General features: G+C 46.7%; 1 long non-coding RNA gene across 1 annotated transcript; it reads left to right on the top strand.

Annotated features, from left to right (window-relative positions):
* The first annotated feature begins 73 nt into the window (after positions 1-73).
* LOC121975692 lies at positions 74-15,718 on the top strand. Its single transcript, XR_006110396.1, has 2 exons — positions 74-339; positions 14,605-15,718. It is a non-coding gene; the product is annotated as an uncharacterized LOC121975692 (long non-coding RNA).
* The last annotated feature ends 4,387 nt before the right edge of the window (positions 15,719-20,105 follow it).

Genomic DNA, 20,105 nt, shown 5'->3' with positions numbered 1-20,105 from the left:
GTCACTTCTAATTTTTACAAGTCCTAATTAAACATATTAACCTCGCTAAGACATTAATGCTCACAATCCCAATTGCTAGCCCTAGCAGCCGCGCACCCCCAACCTTAGCTTCCACTGCCTCCGTTTTTTCGTCTCCAACTCGCGTCTCCGTCTTCCAGCCTTGCGTCTCCAGCCTTGCATCTCCAGCCTTGCATCTCCATCCTCCAGCCTTGCGTCTCCAACCTTGCATCTCTGTCCTCCTGCCTTGCGTCGCTAGCCTTGCATCTCTGCCCTCCGTTTTTACATCTCCAACTTTGCGTCTCCGTCCTCCATTTTACGTCTCCAGCCTTGCATTATAGGGTTAGTATTCTACCGCTCTCTCTCGGATCTAGTTCAGTATTTGTAGAAATCTGCTTTCTAAGTTCTTACTTTGACTGATTTCTAGTTCATCATATTCGATTCTCAAGTAATTAGCGATCATTGAAATTTTGAGAGATTATTTAAGAATTTGATGTTCTTTTTTTAAACCTGTAATCACTAATTTTATTTTTCCTGTTCTAGTCTCAAATTTGTTTATATTGTTTTCTATTTTTCTCGTTACTCAAATAATGGAAGGATTGGTGGTATGTGCTGAAAGTAGTTTTACTTACATGTCTATTCCAGTAAAACTGGATGATAATGCAGGTCATATACCTCTGTATGTTGAAGTCGCATATGCTATATTTTCACATTAGTATATTCTTGTTGATATACAAACAATGAAGAAAAATAGTCATCTCGAAACAAATATGTGAGCTGAGAAATATTTTATTTGTTGTTTCGTGTATGCCATTTACAGGAAGGAGTTTGTTGCCATAGTCTATTAGTGCCCATATAGTTTCCTTTTTGTCTTTTAGATAAACTAGAAATAAGTCTATATTATTTATTTAATGAAATTTCAAATCTGCCCAGAAGATAGTTTATTACAATTCTGTGAATTTTTTTATTTCATCTTCTTTGAAAGAGTTAGTAATTTGTATATATAGTCAAGTAACATCATATGCATTCTTGTGAATAATACTTTTGATTTGATTGATAAAAGGAAATTTATTTCATCTTCTTTGAAAGAGTTAGTAATTTGTATAGTCAAGTAACATCATATGCATTCTTGTGAATAATACTTTTGATTTGATTGATAAAAGGAAATTGGACGATCTTTTACCATTATTTCTTTGCAAAAATAAATAATATTATTTTACCATCAGAGAAATACATGATTTAAGCATATCATTGAAATGATTATGCTTTATGATCTCCAAAGTGTTAGATTCTATAGCTTTATGCAGTCTTACTTTAAACCTTTTGCTTATTTACTATAATATTTTTTAGGTTTTGATCAAATTCATATTAAAGAAAAGTAAAGTCCTTGAAGTAGTTTAAAGAAGACCTTCATCTAGCAGTAAATAATACTGATCCGGTGATAAGGTCGGGGGGCCCGCATGAGGGCAAGGTCAACGACGCGTGGAGGTCAACAGTCAAAGGGGGGGGCAATCCCATGGGCTCGATGAGCGGGTGGGGCATGCCGATCACTAGGCAATGATTTTCATCAGAGAGAGCAACCATTTGGCCGTGAGCCCAAATTTCCAAGGGAAAAAGATCATAGGGCCGAGCGGATAGTCCGCTCGGCCGCATTGCAAATCAAGAGTGACGGCCGAGCGGCTGTCCACTCGGCCAGGATGTCAGGCTATGAGAGCCGAGCTGGCGACGACTCTGAGCCTTCCCGGACGAACAACCACTTACGCCGGACCAGAGACGAATATTTTGGCCGAGCGGCCTGATGGTCGATCTGGGAAGAGGAAGTCAAAAAGTAGGAGACAGCGGGTACATCATCTCAGTAACCCCTGTTGTTGACAACAGGCATGTTCGAAGACCATGTTGGTTGCTACTCGGAAAACCTAGAGGTTCCACTGTACAAAAATTTTGTACAAAGGTCTGAACCTTTTCCTAGCTACTATGTGTTCTTTTAAATTAAATTTTGGATCGCCTGCGGAACTTAACACGTTTGATCCAAAACTTAATCTATTTGTTCTTTAGGTTTTGACTTGGATCTCCTGCGGAACTTAACACGTTTGATCCAAATCACCTAAGTTATTAATTCCATTAAATATTAATTTCCAAAATTGGTTCCCAGTACTGACGTGGCAAGGCACATGACCTTCTTGGATATGGGAGCAACCACCACCGACTAGACAAAACCTTTTAAGGAAAGCTAATATTTAATTTCCTAAAATAACTTTAGGTCAACCGAAAAGTACAATCAAATCACAAGGAAAAGAAAAACAAAGGAACACTATATCGAAAACAAATTTGAAACACTAGAATCGTATGCCTCTTGTATTTAGTATTATTTCCAAAAATAACTAGTATGATGCGGAAAGAAAAATTACTAGTTATACCTTTTAGAAAGACCTCTTGATCTTCTACCGTATTCCTCTTCTAACCTCGGACGTTGTGTGGGCAACGATCTTCCGAGATGAGAACCACCTAGGCACCTTCTTCCTTCTTCCTTCAAGTTTCGGCCAAGCACAAGAACTTTCAAAGGATGAAGAATTTTCCACCAACCAAGCTCCAAGGGATGCATTCTTTCTCTCCTTCTTCTCCTTCCTTGATCCGGCCACATCCTCCAAGCTCCAAGAGATGATAGATTTCGGCCACAACAAGAGGAGAGAAGAGAAAGGGAAGGGTCGGCCACCACACCAAGGAAAAGAGGGAGAAAAATAGAATAGAGTCCTTAGCCTTGAAGCCTTCCTCTACCCCCTCTTTTATAATCCTTAGTCTTGGCAAATAAGGAAAATTTAATAAAAACTTCCTTAATTCTTTTGTCATTGAAAAGGAAAATTTATTTAATTAAAACAATTTTCTCTTTTCAAATTACAATGGTCGACCATAACAAATAATATCTCCAAGCAAATAAAATTTTAAACACCAATTAAAACTTCCTTATTTGCTTCCGGAAATTTATAAAAATTTCTCCAATAATTTTATCCCTTCATGATTGGTTTATAAAAAGGAAATTTAATAAATTAAAATCTTTCTTTTAAACATGTGGATAAAAAGAAAGTTATCTCTATAAATTAAAATCTCTTTTAATCTACAAATAAGGAAAGATATCAAATCTTTTCTTAATCTTTTGTAGAAACTTATAAAAGAGAATATTTAATTTTAAACTCTCTTTTAAATCATGAACATGGTTAAAAAGGAAAGTTTTCTTAAAATTTAAAATCCTCCTTTAATCAACAAATAAGGAAAGATTTCAAATTTTAAACTCTCTTTAAACATGTAGATGATTTACAAATAAGGAAAGTTTTTACCAAAAATTAAAACCATCCTTTTAAACTACAAATAAGGAAAGAGATTAATCTCTTCTCTTAATCTTTTGTAGAAAGCTATAAAAGGAAATTTTTAATTTTTAAACTCTCTTTTAAAATCATGATATCCACATAAGAAATAATTTTAATAAAAATCCTTTTTAATATTCTAGTGGCCGGCCACCTAAGCTTGGGACCCAAGCTTTGGCCGGCCACCTACATGGCTCATCCACTTGGTCTTGCCCGGCCCTAGCTTGGGTTCCAAGCTAGCTTGGCCGACCACCATTGGATGGGTAAGAAGGTGGGTATGCGGTGGGTATAAATCTCTATATACTAGAGGCTACGATAGGGACCGAGAGGAGGAATTGGTTTTGGTCTCCCGATAAAATTAAGCATCCCGTGTTCGCCCCGAACACACAACTTAATTTTATCAATAATAATTCATTCCACTAGAGAACTATTATTGAACTACCGCACCAATCCCAAATTACATTTTGGGCTCCTTCTTATTATGAGTGTGTTAGTCTCCCTGTGTTTAAGATGTCAAATGTCCACTAATTAAGTGAGTTACTGACAACTCATTTAATTAATATCTTCATCCAAGAATAGTACAACTCAACCTTATCGTCATGTCGGACTAAGTCCACCTGCAGGGTTTAACATGACAATCTTTATGAGCTCATCTTGGGGACATTATCAACCTAGTATCTCTAGGACACAGTTTCTTTCTATAATCAACAACACACACTATAAGTGATATCATTTCCCAACTTATCGGGCTTATTGATTCATCGAACTAAATCTCACCCATTGATAAATTAAAGAAATAAATATCAAATATATGTGCTTGTTATTATATTAGGATTAAGAGCGCACACTTCCATAATAACTGAGGTCTTTGTTCCTTTATAAAGTCAGTATAAAAGAAACGACCTCAAATGGTCCTACTCAATACACTCTTAGTATACTAGTGTAATTATATAGTTAAGATAAACTAACACCTAATTACACTACGACCTTCCAATGGTTTGTTCCTTTCCATCATGGTCGTGAGCTACTGTTTATAATTTATAAGGTACTGATAACATGATCTTCTGTGTGTGACACCACACACCATGTTATCTACAATATAAATTAATTGAACAACTACATTAATTATCACAAATGTAGACATTTGACCAATGTAATTCTTATTTCTAGATAAATGTTTTATACCAAAAGCTAGGCTTTTAGTATACATTCTAACAGACCAACCCATACTCAGTATGGTGCGATCGAATGTTCTGCTGTCCCATCAAGGAGACGCTCAAACTGTAGCGGTATGGAGTCAGACATGCTCTTCTGACAAGCCCATGCTGCGGTATAGGATATGACACGTGTACACCTCGGTTTGTGTGCACCAAGTTCCCGTGGCTCTAAATAAAGGCCATTAGACTTCAACGGAGGTATGAAATCTCGGATCCTGGAAGCCACCTTTTTGTTTTTCATCTGCCTGACTTGAGCGTCGGAGGGTCGTCGTCGGGAACCCTTTCCCGGCCCGACTTCTTTGCAGGTTCGCCGGAGCTCCACACGATCAGTCGGAGATCTGCGTCAGCAACTAGGAGAGCACCACGTGCCTAGCGTCCGTTGGTTCAGCGATTCGGACAGGATCAATTTGGTGCCGTCTGTGGGAATGCTCCTGCATCCGATCGGGAGCAATGGACGAAGCTGGACGACAGCACACGGTGACGCTTTCCACGGAGGAACTCGACGCTCTGATCGAGTCGAGGGCCGCTAAACTTGTGGAACAAAAACAGAAGGCACAAGCCGAACGACCTAAGCAGCAAGCAACATCAGCATCTGGTGGCCGAGCGGAAGCACCACCAGCCACAGTTCCATTCCATCGGGCTCTATTTCGCACTCCTGAAGCCGCAGCAGTTAATCGTGATCGAGGATCATCTTCAGATGAAGTACCAAGACGAGACAGTAGAAAAGGCAAAGCCCCCCGAGCGGACGCCTCACCTGAACGGATCAACCGTCAATTTTCAGAGGCTATTCTACGAGACCCTCTGCCCATGCATTATGTGCCTCTAGCGATCGGTGAATACAACGGAACCACCGACCCGGATGATCATTTGGGTAAGTTCCGATAACACGGCTACTCTTCACCAATATACAGATGGAGTGAAGTGTCGGGTTTTTCTTACCACCCTCTCGGGATCGGCTCAACGGTGGTTCCGGAGATTGCCGGACGGATCTATCTCAAGTTTCAAGGACTTCCGCACGGCCTTCCTTCACCACTTCGCAAGCAGTCGTCGCTATCAGAAGACTAGTGTCAGTCTGTTTGCCATCAAACAAGAAGCCCGCGAATCGCTCCGAGCCTATATCCAGCGGTTCAACAGGGTGGCCATGGATATCCCTACGGCCACCTCAGAGAGTATGATGAATGCCTTCACACAAGGCCTCGTGGACAGGGATTTTTTCCGCTCGCTCGTTCGGAAGCCGCCCCGAGACTACGACCATATGCTACACCGAGCCAACGAATACATCAATGTGGAGGAAGCCCAAGCGGCACGAAGAAAGGAAATGCCAACCGAGCGGGCTACTCATGCCGAGCGGAAGCCTCACACCGCTCATCACCCGCCCAGAGGACCGAGGGCCGAAGCAATCCGCTTCCCCCAGAATAGGTCTCAAGTGCAAGAGATAGCTGCCGAGCGGCCCAAGCCAAAGAAGAGATGGACCCCAATGTTCTGCTCATTCCACCGGACGGATACGCATAACACCAGAGATTGCCGAAGTCTTCCTCTGATCGCCCACCCCGTTCCCCGGAGTGGCGGCCGTCGATCATCATCATCCGACAGGCGACAGAGGCCTCGCGAGGCTGATCAGACAATACCTGACAGGCGGCAGAGACAGACTCCTGAGCGGTACCACACTCCGAGGCGTGAAGACAATCCCCGGATGTCTAGGGAGCGGCCTAGACCGTTCGCTTGGGAAGAAGAAAATAGAAGTAACACTTCCTGAGGCGAAATCAATATTATAGCTGGCGGGCCGACCGGAGGAGATTCTAACCGAGCAAGAAAGGCGAGTGTCCGGCAGCTTCAGATCCATGCGGTCGGCTGCAGCCAGGAAAGGGCGAGCGGACCCGAAATCAATTTCGGGCCCGGGGACTTGGAAGGAGTTGAAGTGCCCCACGACGACGCTCTGCTCATCAAAGCGGTAATAGCTAACTACACTATTCATCACGTTTTTATTGACACAGGAAGCTCGATCAATATCATATTCAAAAAGGCCTTCGATCAACTACAAATTGATCAAGCCGAGCTGCTGCCCATGACGACCCCCCTCTACGGATTTACGGGCAACGAAGTTCTGTCGGTCGGACAGATCCGACTGGCTATTTCGCTGGGAGAGGAGCCGCTCAGAAGGACGCGGACTACAAACTTCATCGTCGTGGACTCTCCCTCGGCATACAACGTCATATTGGGGCGACCAGCTCTCAGTGAATTCCGAGCGGCCATCTCCACATTCCACCAGAAGATTAAGTTCCCCGTCGAGGGCAAGGTGGGAGAAGTACAGGGAGATCAACTAGCAGCTCGGCGATGCTACGTCGAGATGGTCCGAGCAGAAGCCAATTCCGCTCGGAAGACGCCCCGGATCGAGGTGAACGCTATCACTGAAAAGCCACCCTCTTTGATTTATGAAGAAAAAGAGGAAGTGCAGATTCACCCGACCCGATCGGAGGTCACGACATTCATTGCGTCCGATCTGGAGGCTAACCAGAAAGAGGAGGTGATCAAATGCCTCCAGAGAAACCGTGATGTCTTCGTCTGGTCTACGCATGAGCTGCCCGAAATTTCATCGAGTATAGCGCAACATGAGCTCCATGTCTGACCGGACGCTCGGCTAGTGAAGCAGAGAAAGAGGGATTTCAGCGCCGAACAGAATGACATCATCCGAGCGGAGGTGGAGAAACTCCTGGAGGCCGGCCACATATGCGAGGTCCAGTTCCCGAGCTGGTTAGCGAACGTGGTGCTAGTCTCCAAGCCCGGCAACAAGTGGAGAGTGTGTATCGATTTCCGGGACCTTAACAAGGCGTGCCCAAAAGATTTTTATCCTCTGCCCCGGATTGATCAACTGGTAGATTCTACGGCCGGCTGCGAGTTGATATGCATGCTCGACGCTTATCAAGGCTACCATCAAGTGCCACTCGCCCGTGAAGATCAAGAAAAAGTCAGCTTCGTTACAGCCGACGGCACCTATTGCTACAATGTGATGCCGTTCGGATTGAAGAACGCGGGAGCCACTTATCAGCGCTTGATGAACAAAGTGTTCAAAGAGCAGATCGGGCGAAATCTGGAAGTATATGTGGACGGCATTCTTATCAAGTCCGTCCGAGCGGCCGACCTCCTTAAAGATATGGAGGAGACCTTCCGAACACCGAGGAGGTATGGAGTTAAGCTAAACCCTCAGAAGTGCCTGTTCGGAGCAAAAGGCGGGCGTTTCTTGGGCTATATAGTGACCGAGCGGGGCATCGAGGCAAATCCCAGCAAGGTGAAAGCATTACAAGATATGCCACCCCCAAGAAATCTGAGGGAAGTGCAGCGTTTGACCGGTCGGATAACTGCTCTGTCCAGATTCATCTCCAAGACCGCCGACCGGAGCCTACCTTTTTTCAAAATATTGCGCAAGGCCACTAAGTTTCACTGGGATGGAGAATGCGATTGGGCGTTCGAAGATCTGAAGACATACTTAAACTCTCTGCCCGTGCTCGCCAAGCCAGCTATGGGTGAACCACTTTGTATCTATCTATCTTCAACTGAGCAAGCAGTCGGTTCGGCGCTAGTGAGGGCGAGCGGAGAAGAACCTGTATATTTTCTGAGCCATATTTTAAAAGATGCTGAATCTCGCTACACTGGGCTCGAGAAGCTGGCGTTCGCTTTGGTTATCGCCGCTCGGCGGCTCCGTCCCTATTTCTTGGCTCATACTATCATCGTCCGGACGAATAGCCCATTGGGGAGAGTCCTGTTGAACCCAGAAGCGTCCGGCCGGCTCATCAAATGGACAACGGAGTTAAGCGAATTTGACATTCAATACCAGCCCCGTTCGGCGATAAAGGCGCAGTCCTTGGCAGATTTTGTCACCGAAGTACAAAAGTCTGAGCCTGAAGCTATGTGGAAGATATTTGTGGACGGATCATCCACTCGGCTCGGAAGCGGGATTGGAGTACTGCTGCTCTCTCCCCAAGGAGAAAAGATGCACCTATCCGTTCGGCTGGATTACAGAGCTACAAATAATGAGGCAGAATATGAGGCCCTTATAGCCGGTTTACAGGCAGCCCGGCATGTGGGAGCCGGACGGGTGACTATACATTCAGATTCTCAGTTGGTCGCTCAGCAGCTCTCTGGTCTTTTTGAGATTAACAATGCTCGGCTCAAACTCTACGCCGAAACCTTCGAAAAGGTCAAAGCCAATTTCAGAGAAGTCATTGTCCAGAAGATACCCCGGGCGGAAAACCAAGCGGCCGATGAGTTAGCCAAACTCGCAAGTTCAATAACGCCAATCGCCATCCAGCAGCCGATTGAACAAGTATCTTTGGTGGCGCACGTCGACCGGATGGAGGGCCTCACGTTTCCAAGTGACTGGAGGACACCCATCATGGAGTTTCTCCGCTCGGGTTCCACACCGTCCGATCGGGATGAAGCCCAACTGTTAAGGAGGAGAGCCGGCCGGTTCACACTCATTGGAGATCAACTATACAAGAAGGCTTTCTCCCGCCCGCTGTTGAAATGTGTGAGCTCGGAAGACGCGGCGTACATCCTCCAAGAAGTGCATCAAGGATCATGCGGAGGGACCCACCTTAGAAAGGTCTATCTAGTCCGCAGCAAACGGCTAGCGGTAAAGACATACCAAATCCGTTTATGGCTGGGGCTTTGCCAAAAAGCCCAAGAGGGTGAATAGGCCCACCATAAAAACCTATCTAGTCCACAGCAAACAGCTCGCGGTAAGGACAACATCAAATCCGTTTATGGCTGGGGCTTTGCCAAAAAGCCAAGAGGGTGAATAGGCCCGCCATAAAGGTCTATCTAGTCCGCAACAAACGGCTCGCAGTAAGGACAACATCAAATCCATTTATGGCTGGGGCTTTGCCAAAAAGCCCAAGAGGGTGCATAGGTCCACCATAAAGACCTATCTAGCCCGCAGCAAACGGCTCGCGGTAGAGGCACATCAAATCCGTTGATAGCTGGTCACTTACTAAAAGTGATTTCATGGGGCCTTGACCCATGACACAGGAGGATTTGGACTCAGATGGATTGGAGTCACTGGAGACTCGCGGACACATGGGAGACTTGAGCAGCATGTGCATGACTGAGCAGCATGGACACAGGCTTTCAGAGGACACAGGAGCAGCTAGACGGCTGATACCTCAGCTCAGTATCTGGTACTGAGGACGAGCTGGCAGCCAGCATGTGCAGAGGAGACAGGGATAGATGGTACACGAGTGAGCACATGTACATGACCATGGTTCCCCTTCCAGATCCGATACTTCGTCAGATATGACATAAGGGGTTCCAGGATCACTTTTGTATGGTTGTGCATTTTGATGATATATATTTACCTTTTCATAAAAAAAAAAGGATCATGCGGAGGGCATCCGGGCGAACGATCGCTGGCTAAGAAGATCCTGCTGGCCGGATACTTCTGGCCAACCCTACAAGCAGACGCCGCTCGGACCGTCGCAACGTGCCTTTCCTGCCAGAAGTATCACAACTTCTCCCACCGACCGGCGGAGGAAATGAAAGCAGCTACCGTATCTTGTCCGTTCGACCAGTGGGGAATGAATATTGTGGTTCCATTTCCTATGGCGATCGGCCAGAGGAAGTTTCTAATAGTGGTGGTTGACTATTTTTCCAAATGGGTGGAGGCCGAGCCGTTGGCGAAGATCACCGAGCAAATGGTCAAAAAGTTCATTTGGCAGCATATCATCTGCCGGTTCGGCGTCACCCGTCGACTCGTTTCAGATAATGGGCGGCAGTTCGCGGGAAAGTTGCTCGAAGATTGGTGCAAAAGCTATGGCATCGAGCAACACTTCACGTCCGTGGTGTACCCCCAAAGCAATGGTCAAGCCGAAGTAGCCAATCGGGAAATTCTTCATATTCTGCGCGCTCGGCTCGACCATTTGGGAGGAAGCTGGGTGGATGAAGTGTCGGGCGTCCTATGGGCCATCCGAACGACCCCGAAGGAGGGAACGGGCGTGACACCATTCCACTTGGTGTATGGTGGCGAAGCGGTGATTCCAGTTGAAGTTGGTGTCGAGTCCGTCCGGATCCAGAATTATGATGATGGCAACGCCGAGCGGAGGAACATGGAGCTGTATTTGGTCGAAGAAGAGCGAGCCAAGGCGTCCGTCCGGCTGATGGCGTACCGGCAACGGATGAAGCAAAACTATAACCGGCGCGTAATCCCCAGATCATTCCAGGTGGGCGACCTTGTCTGGAAGAAAGTAAAGCCGGTCGGCGACGTCGGCAAGCTGGAAGCTCCTTGGGCGGGCCCCTTCAAAATCATTGAAAAGCTCCGATCGGGCGCTTATTATTTGGAGGATGAAGACGGGCGGTAGCTGGATCGACCATGGAGCGCGAATCATCTCCAGCCGTACAGAGCTGGGTGAGAGGTGCGCTGATGTAATTCACTGTGTATTTATTGGTCGCCTATGTCCTTGTAATGCAGGAAGCAAAAACGATTTAAAGGATGACAAATAGCTTCGCCGAACGACAGTGATAAAGTTAGCCTTAAAGACCGTCGAGTTCTGACGTTAAAAATCGAGAGACGAGCCGGCGTCTATAAACTCGCCGAGCGTAAGACCGTCGAGCTCCGACGTTAAAAATCGAGAGACTAGCCGACGTCTATAAACTCGCCGAGCGGAAGACTGTCGAGCTCCGACGTTAAATATCGAGAGACGAGCCGGCGTCTATAAACTCGCCGAGCGAAAGACCATCGAGCTCCGACGTTAAAAATCGAGAGACGAGCCGGCGCCTATAAACCCTCCGAGCGGAAGACCGTCGAGCTCCGACGTTAAAAATCGAGAGACGAGCCGGCGTCTATAAACCCTCCGAGCGGAAGGCCGTCGAGCTCCGACGTTAAAAATCGAGAGACGAGCCGGCGTCTATAAACCCTCCGAGCGGAAGATCATCGAGCTCCGATGTTAAAAATCGAGAGACGAGCCGGCGTCTATAAACGCTCCGAGCGGAAGGCCGTCGAGCTCCGACGTTAAAAATCGAGAGACGAGCCGGCGTCTATAAACCCTCCGAGCGGAAGACCGTCGAGCTCCGACGTTAAAAATCGAGAGACGAGCCGGCATCTATAAACCCTCCGAGCGGAAGGCCGTCGAGCTCCGACGTTAAAAATCGAGAGACGAGCCGGCGTCTATAAACCCTCCGAGCGGAAGGTCGTCGAGCTCCGACGTTAAAAATCGAGAGACGAGCCGACGTCTATAAACCCTTCTAGCGGAAGGTCGTCGAGCTCCGACGTTAAAAATCGAGAGACGAGCTGACGTCTATAAACCCTCCGAGCGGAAGACCGTCGAGCTCCGACGTTAAAAATCGAGAGACAAGCCGGCGTCTATAAACTCGCCGAGCGGAAGACCGTCGAGCTCCGACGTTAAATATCGAGGGACGAGTCGGCGTCTATAAACTCGTCGAGTGGAAGACCGTCGAGCTCCGACGTTAAAAATCGAGAGACGAGCCGGCGTCTATAAACCCTCCGAGCGGAAGACCGTCGAGCTCCGACGTTAAAAATCGAGAGACGAGCCGGCGTCTATAAACCCTCCGAGCGGAAGACCGTCGAGCTCCGACGTTAAAAATCGAGAGACGAGTCGGCGTCTATAAACCCTCCGAGCGGAAGACCGTCGAGCTCCGACGTTAAAAATCGAGAGACGAGCCGGCGTCTATAAACTCGCCGAGCGGAAGACCGTCGAGCTCCGACGTTAAATATTGAGAGACGAGCCGACGTCTATAAACTCGCCAAGCGGAAGACCGTCGAGCTCTGACGTTAAAAATCGAGAGACGAGCCGGCGTCTATAAACCCTCCGAGCAGAAGACCGTCGAGCTCCGACGTTAAAAATCGAGCGATGAACAGGTGTTTATAAAGCCTCCGTACAGATAGTTGTTCGCATGATACGACCCGGTTGTAAGCGTCGAACCATAACCGGTCCTACTATTAAGACAAGAATAAAGTTATCGTATGGCCGAGCGGCTCCTTTATAAAATGCACTTAGCGCGAGAAAAATGGGGACCGGGACAAAAGTTAAGGATTGGAGGTTGGTCGAACAAACAAATAACAAAAGGAGAGAATTCATTTACACCGAACAGCGGACGGACAAAAGTAATAACAGTATTCGCCCCGAACGGCGGGCATACAAAAGACGGTAAATACTTAAAAGAAATCTCACAGACCCCTCATTCACAATCATCAAAATTAAAAAGGGAGTCGGGGATAGAGCCCATCATGATCGCCAGATCTTCGGGGGGGGGGGGGGGGGGACAGACAACTCGGCTGGTAGGTGGCCCTTAGTCTTCAGATAATCAACCGTCACCTTGATCGCCTCTTCAAAAGTTAAGGACAGTTTATCGCTAAACTTTTCACCAAATTCGTCCGAGCGGACGAAAGCTTTGCGCACTTCAGCTGACCGACCGGGCTCTCCATCTTGATACTCTTTAAGTGTGGCTTTGGAAGCGTCAAAGTCAGCCTGGAGATCTTTCAAATCCCCTTCAGATTTAGCCTGGTCGGCCGAGCGGCCCTCCCGTTCGGTGGTCAATAGGGCGTCCAAGTCCTTCACTCGCTTTTCTATCCCCCGATTTTCCACCTTCATTGTGTCCATGTCGTCGATGGCCTTGCGCTTCCGAGTGGTCGCGGTCTTTATTTCCTTGTCCCGTTGCTTGACCAAGGCCTCGAGCCGAGCTACTTCACTCGACAAGTCGGAGGACTTACTCCGTTCGGCTTCCAGTAGCTTCTTGGCCTTCTCCAGAGCGGCTGTGGATTGGCCTCTGCTTTCCCCCGAAACTTTGAGCTTTTTCAGCTCATCCTCCAGCTCGGCTAAGCGGTTGCTGATAGCAATCTGCTCCACCCAATTCTGCAAATGGATGTGATCGAGTCAGAAGTTAAATCAAAGTAACTAGCAAGGCAAAGGATATACCCCAGTCGCCTGCTGCAAATTGCTATCGCCTAGTTGACTGGGAGTCATAAGAGCGATACGGAGCCGAGCGTCCTCCCAGGCTTTGGCGAGTGGACCCGTGAGAGTGATCTGCTGCTCGGGAACCGTTGGCCGATCAGCAGCCGCTAAGTATTCCTCCGAAGGAAGTCGCAGGACAGTTTTTATCAACCGCGGGCCGCTCGGGTCACCTTCAGGCGCAGTTGCTTTACCAGACGGCTCGCCGCTTGAGGAAGGAAAGTCGCCCAATCATTTAAGGCGACGCATAGTCCGGGGAGGACTGGAGGGCGGCACCTCGGATGTGGCCAGGGGAGAGCCGAGCGGCGTGGGGGTACTCTCTATGGAGACTGTCCCGGAGATTACTGGAGCTTCATCACCCCTCTCGGAGCGCTGTTCATCAGATGGAGTTGGCTGAGAGACTGGCTCTGGCCGTCTGTGCTTCCGAGTGGCTAGGGGATCTTCATCGGCAGAGCGATTCTCTACCCCGACTTGAGCAGACGCGATATTGCCCGCAGCCTTGTTGAGAGAGGCGGAGGCGGCTAAGGCTTCAGGAACAATCTGAGTCCCCTCTCCCTCTCCGGTGGCCGGGCCGGCTAAGACCAAGCCTCGTTCGGCGACCTCCCTATTCTTTGTCACCTCAATCTCAGCAGCTCTCAATTTCAGCCGCTCGGTAGCCTTGGCGCGCCACATGACTTCGGCTGCAGAAGCAAAGAATAAATCAGTTAGGTCAAAAGAAAGAGGACGATAAGAGCACTTACTCATGCTGCAAGGCAAGTCGGCTGGGACAGGGGACAAGCCGAATATATACAACACTCCCGGAAGGAGCAGCTTGTCGATGTGGTAGTGCTGGCCGACCAGCCGGTCGGCTGCATGAAGATAGGCCGGATCGCCCCTAAACTTGCCGAGCTCCGGTTGTGTGATAATGAGTATTTTTGTGTATTATTTTGGCTCTTATACTTAGCGTTTTTACCTTCTCACATGTTTAATTTTGTGGTTATATTATATTTTGTGAGTATAATCTAGTTTAGACTTAATTATAAATTTCCTACAAATTGTGGAATTTAATTTCATATTTTTTGTGTGGTTTTGTAGGAAATTCAAAGAGCCATGGATTAGGGTCAAGCTGGATCGAATTGTACTTGATTTGGAGTTTAAATTGATGAGATCAAAATGAATTAATGTGGACCGTTGATCGAGATCAAGACATCCAAGGGCTCATGTTATTCCAAGTTGAATCAAGAAGAGCCAAATCCAAACACAACCCAATCTTCAAGCCAATCTAAAAGTCCAATTCATTAACCCAATTTCAAACCTTATTGATTAATGGATCCGGATCCTTTTCCTTAAACCCAAACCCGAAACCCATTAAGAAAACCCCTTTTCTCCTTCTCACCCGCACGGAACAGTGGCAACCCCTTCTCTTCTCTATTCGCGATTTTCTGCAGCGGCTAGGGCTTGGGCGACATCCTCACACCAGCGCCGTTCTTCTTCCTTCTCTACGACCGGCGGCTCTTTCTTCCTCTTTTCCCCGCCGCCGGCCGGACCTCCACAGCCCACTTTCTCTTCTAGATTTCCAGCGGCGAGTGATAGCAGTAAACTTGGCAGGGGGCAGCAACCTACGGCAACGACTCGATCATGCTCAACTCACTGGAGAGGTTTCTCCGGTGAGTTCATCTTCTTCCCTTGCTTCCTAGAGTCTCTGCTGTAGTGGTTGCAAAGCAGGGAGTCAAGAGGCAGCGGAGGCAGCGAGCTCGATCATCCACCTCGTCGGAGGGGTTCTCCGGTGTGATCTCCACCGTCCAGCTTCTTCCTGGCAGCTCCACTGCTTGGGGTTCAGGCGGCAGAGCAAGGAGCAGCAGGCGGCGGTTCGTTCCTGCATAGCATTCCACCATTTCCCGCCAACTTCACCTTGCCGGAGGGGTTCTCCAGCAAGATCCGTTCACCATCGTCATTGTCGAAGATTGCAGCCACCAGCAGATTGCTTCTGTCCACCAGTTTTGGGGGTTCCGAGCCGGGTCTCCGTGTGACGGCGGAGGTAGTCGTTGGTAATCGGTAGTTGAAGTGTGAACTGTGGTGTAGATTTTCTTGGTTTAATTCTGTTTCTTTTATTATTGTTGATGTTTGTGTTGAATTGTGGTTGAATGCTTGTATTAACTTGATCTTCTATGTTTAAATTGCACTTACTATGTTCAATTAGTTTTATGCACACAATGTGTTCGATGAAATGCTTCAACCAAGAGTTAGGTTTATTTTAATGCATTTTAGTTTAGTTAATTCTTGCTTTGTTTTGTTCTTTCAATTTCATTAGGTTCTAGTTTTGATTGAATACAATTAGGATAGATTAGTTTAGGTTTTGTTTCATGTTTTAGGTTTCATTACATTCTTAGTTTCGTTAATGTTTTATTTCATGTTATGCCCATTGATAGATAATCTTGTATCATAATGTGACAATACGATGTAGGAAAATCGTCAATGGTTAGATAGAGGTTTCTTTACTTGCAATGTCTTTTATTCATTAAGGTTAGTTTCATTACTTGTATTGTCTTTCATTATTTAGGTTAGATTTTATTTGATGTTTCGCTATTTCATTCCCTAGATTAATCGTGTTGATAATTAACCCATAGCGTAGAGTGACAATGCGTTGTGGATTAATTATTCACACATAGTTAGATTTCATTCTAGCATTAGATTAATTTTGTACTTGCTTTGCCTTTCATTTGTTAAATTTAGAATCAAAAACCCAAACCTCATTTCAATATTGAAAACTCCAAAAAATAGAAATAACATACGATCCTAGATTACCATCCTATCGTTACTTTCGTTGGCGGACGACCCGAGTCATTCCTATGCTACATTAGTGTAGGAGGGGTTTGGTATTCATCATTTGATGCCCAATTCGCGACAAAATTGGGCCGAAATCATTGTGCCGGCACCGCCGTCTGCCATTTGATACGGAAAGCCGGTGGCTCGGGGAAGCGCAGGTAGAAAAAAATGCTCCTTCCAGTGTTTGTTGGAGCTCGGCATATTATCAAAAAGGACAAAACCTATCCTAGATTGGAAAATAAATGCGCCCCACTCGGATTGTTTGGGGTAGTAGAAGTAGTGGAACACTTTGGGGTCCAATGGGATGTTGTTCAATTTAAAGAGAACTACCACCCCGCTCAGCAGCCTAATGGAGTTCGGAACTAGCTGGCCGAGCGGGATGCGAAAATAGTTGCACACTTGTAAGAAAAACTTATGTGAAGGAAAGCGTAACCCGGACAAAAATTGGTCTCGGAAGAAAAGAACGGTGCCGGGCGGCGGTTCGTGAGGCCGGTCGGCGAGGGTGGCTAATACTAGGTGGTGGTCGGCAGGGAGTTCATAGGTCCGAGCGAGGCGCAGTGCGTCCTCCTCGTCAAACCTGCTCTCCATGGTCGTGTACCAAAGACCAGGAGCACCAACGTTCGGTTGGGAAGTGCTCGCCATGAGCGAAAAGGAGGAGGAAATCGAAAAAGGAAAAAGAAAGAGAAAGCAAGCAGAGAAGAATGAGGGCAAAACGAAATGGACAGCTAACGGGAAATGCAAAGGAATGAGGGAGTGAAGGATAAGGAGCGCTTACGAGCGAGGGAATGATCGAAGGGGCGGCGAGGTCACCGGAGAACCGAGAAACGAAGTCGTCGGAGCAGAAAGGGCAGCAAGGCGTCGAAGTGCGATGGAGCAGAAATGCGGCGGAAAGGAGATATCGGAAGCTTTATAACGTTGGCCTTGAATGACCTTGGCCGTCCAATTCATGTCATGAAAAACAAAGCTATCATCCGACCGCTCATTTCAAACGGCGGTTGTCCCATCGGAGGTGACGCCACCGCCATACGCTGACAACAGCGATATCGCCACGTGTCAGCAGGACACAGGTCGCATTAAATGAACGCCCCTTACTGCGCGCAATGCGCGTGCCTGGCATTGAGGGAGAAAATTCGACGTGAGTTCCAAGGGAGTACCTAAAGGCACGGGCACGACATCGCCGAACGGGCATAACAAATGTGAGCCGAGCGGACCAGTGTGGCGGTCGTTACTCAGTCAGAACGGCGGTCCAGTCAGTCGGACTTCGCCTGTTTCGACTGGACTTAAAAGGGAGGCAAGTGATCCGGTGATAAGGCCGGGGGGCCCGCATGAGGGCAAGGTCAACGACGCGTGGAGGTCAATAGTCAAAGGGGGGTCAATCCCATGGGCTCGATGAGCGGGTGGGGCATGCCGATCACTAGGCAATGATTTTCATCAGAGAGAGCAACCATTTGGCCGTGAGCCCAAATTTCCAAGGGAAAAAGATCATAGGGCCGAGCGGATAGTCCGCTCAGCCGCATTGCAAATCAAGAGTGACGGCCAAGCGGCTGTCCGCTCGGCCAGGATGTCAGGCTATGAGAGCCGAGCTGGCGACGACTCTGAGCCTTCCCGGACGGACAACCACTTACGCCGGACCAGAGACGAATATTTTGGCCGAGCGGCCTGATGGCCGATCCGGGAAGAGGAAGTCAAAAAGTAGGAGACAACGGGTACGTCATCTCAGTAACCCCTGTTGCTGACAATAGGCATGTTCGAAGACCAGACCATACTCAGTATGGTGCGATCGAATGTTCTGCTGTCCCATCAAGGAGACGCTCAGACTGTAGCGGTATGGACTCAGACATGCTCTTCTGACAAGCCCATGCTGCGGTATGGGATATGACACGTGTACACCTCGATTTGTGTGCACCAAGTTCCCGTGGCTCTATATAAAGGACATTAGACTTCAACGGAGGTATGAAATCTCGGATCCTGGAAGCCACCTTTTTGTTTTTCGTCTATCTGACTTGAGCGTCGGAGGGTCGTCGTTGGGAACCCTTTCCCGGCCTGACTTCTTTGCAGGTTCGCCAGAGCTCCACACGATCAGTCGGAGATCTGCGTCAGCGACTAGGAGAGCGCCACGTGCTCAGCGTCCGTTGGTTCAGCGATTCGGACAGGATCAAATACAAAGGTTTATCGTTACAATTTTTTGGGATTTTGCTGTATTGAAATGGATAAATCTTGGATTCAATTGGATAGAAGGTCCAAATAATATGAAGAGGGTGTTGAACAGTTCATTAGCCGTTGTTTACAGAATCCTCAGATTGACCCTAATTTATTTCATTGCCCTTGTTGCAAATGTATAAATATTTAAAAAGGATTGGTTAAGTCCATTCAAGAGCATCGTTATTTTCATGGTTTTAGTCAAAATTATGTAAATTGGATTTGGCATGGTGAGTTTGTTGAAAATGATGGAGTAAATTTGAGTACCAACCAAGAGTCAATTGCTAATTATCATGACAACTTTGAAACCACTAATATGTGTGAGGCAGCATGTGATAACTATATAGAAAATCCAGAAGCATTTATGGAATTTTTGGAGGAAGCAGAGAAACCGTTGTACAATGGATGTAAACGTTACACAAAGTTGAGTGCAATTGTGAAACTGTACAATACCAAAGCAAGAAATGGGATGAGTAATGCTCTATTTTTAGATCTAGTAATGGATTTCGGGGATATGCTGCCAAATAATCATAATCTGCAATAAAAAAATGTATGATGTAAAAAAGACATTGAGTTGTTTGACGTTGAGTCATGAAAAAATTCGTGCTTGTTCCAATGATTGCACCCTTTATAGGAAGCAATATAAATACTGCGTAAGCTGCCCTAAATGTGGATTGTCGCGGTGGAAGCTAACCAAAAATAATGTTGAGAAGAAAGGTGTTCCTGCCAAGGTGATGTGGTATTTCCCTCCCATACCAAGATTTAAGTGCATGTTTAAATCTTTAGAGACCTCAAAAAAGTTAACATGACACGCAACACTAGAGGAGTTGTTGGTCAGTTATGTCCAGCTGATTCATCATCTTGGAAGTTGGTGAATCATATGTGGCCCGACTTCGAAAGTGAGCTAAGAAATCTTCGCTTAGCACTTGTAGCCGATGGCATTAATCTTTATAGCAACCTTAGTAATCGGTACAGCTGTTGGCCAATCATGTTGGTCACCTATAATCTGCCTCCAAACATGTGTATGAAGAGGAAATTCATTATGCTAACTATGCTCATTTCAGGACCTAAACAACTAGAAAATGATATAGATGTCTATCTCGAGGTGCTAGTTGAAGATTTACAATGATTGTGAGAAGGAGTTGATGGTGTCTATGATGATTATCGAAAAAAGTTTTTCACTCTTAAAACAGTCTTATTATGGACCATCAATGACTTTCCAGCCTATGGTAACCTTAATGGATGTACTATACATGGTTATTATGCATGTCCACTATGCGGAGAAGATACTTATGCAAAGTATTTGGAAAATGGGAAGAAAATGACATTTGTTGGTCATAGGCGATTCCTACCACGGTTTCATCCCTATCGAAGGCAAACGAAGGAGTTCAATGGCATGGAAGAACATGGAGAAGGTTATACACCATTATCTGGGGTTATCTTGTTTAACAAGCTTTCGGACATAAGGTGTGAGTTTGGAAAGAAAATTAGTGTAATAGGCAAAAAGAAAAAAATGCAAAGGAGAATAATGTGAAAGACAGTAAAGAAGAAAAAGATTTCGGAGTAACAGA

This window comes from Zingiber officinale, chromosome 4B (genome assembly GCF_018446385.1).
Source record: "Zingiber officinale cultivar Zhangliang chromosome 4B, Zo_v1.1, whole genome shotgun sequence".
Taxonomy (NCBI): Eukaryota; Viridiplantae; Streptophyta; class Magnoliopsida; order Zingiberales; family Zingiberaceae; genus Zingiber; species Zingiber officinale.
The sequence above is the reverse complement of the archived record's forward strand: the minus strand, read 5'-3'. Positions and strand labels throughout refer to the sequence as shown.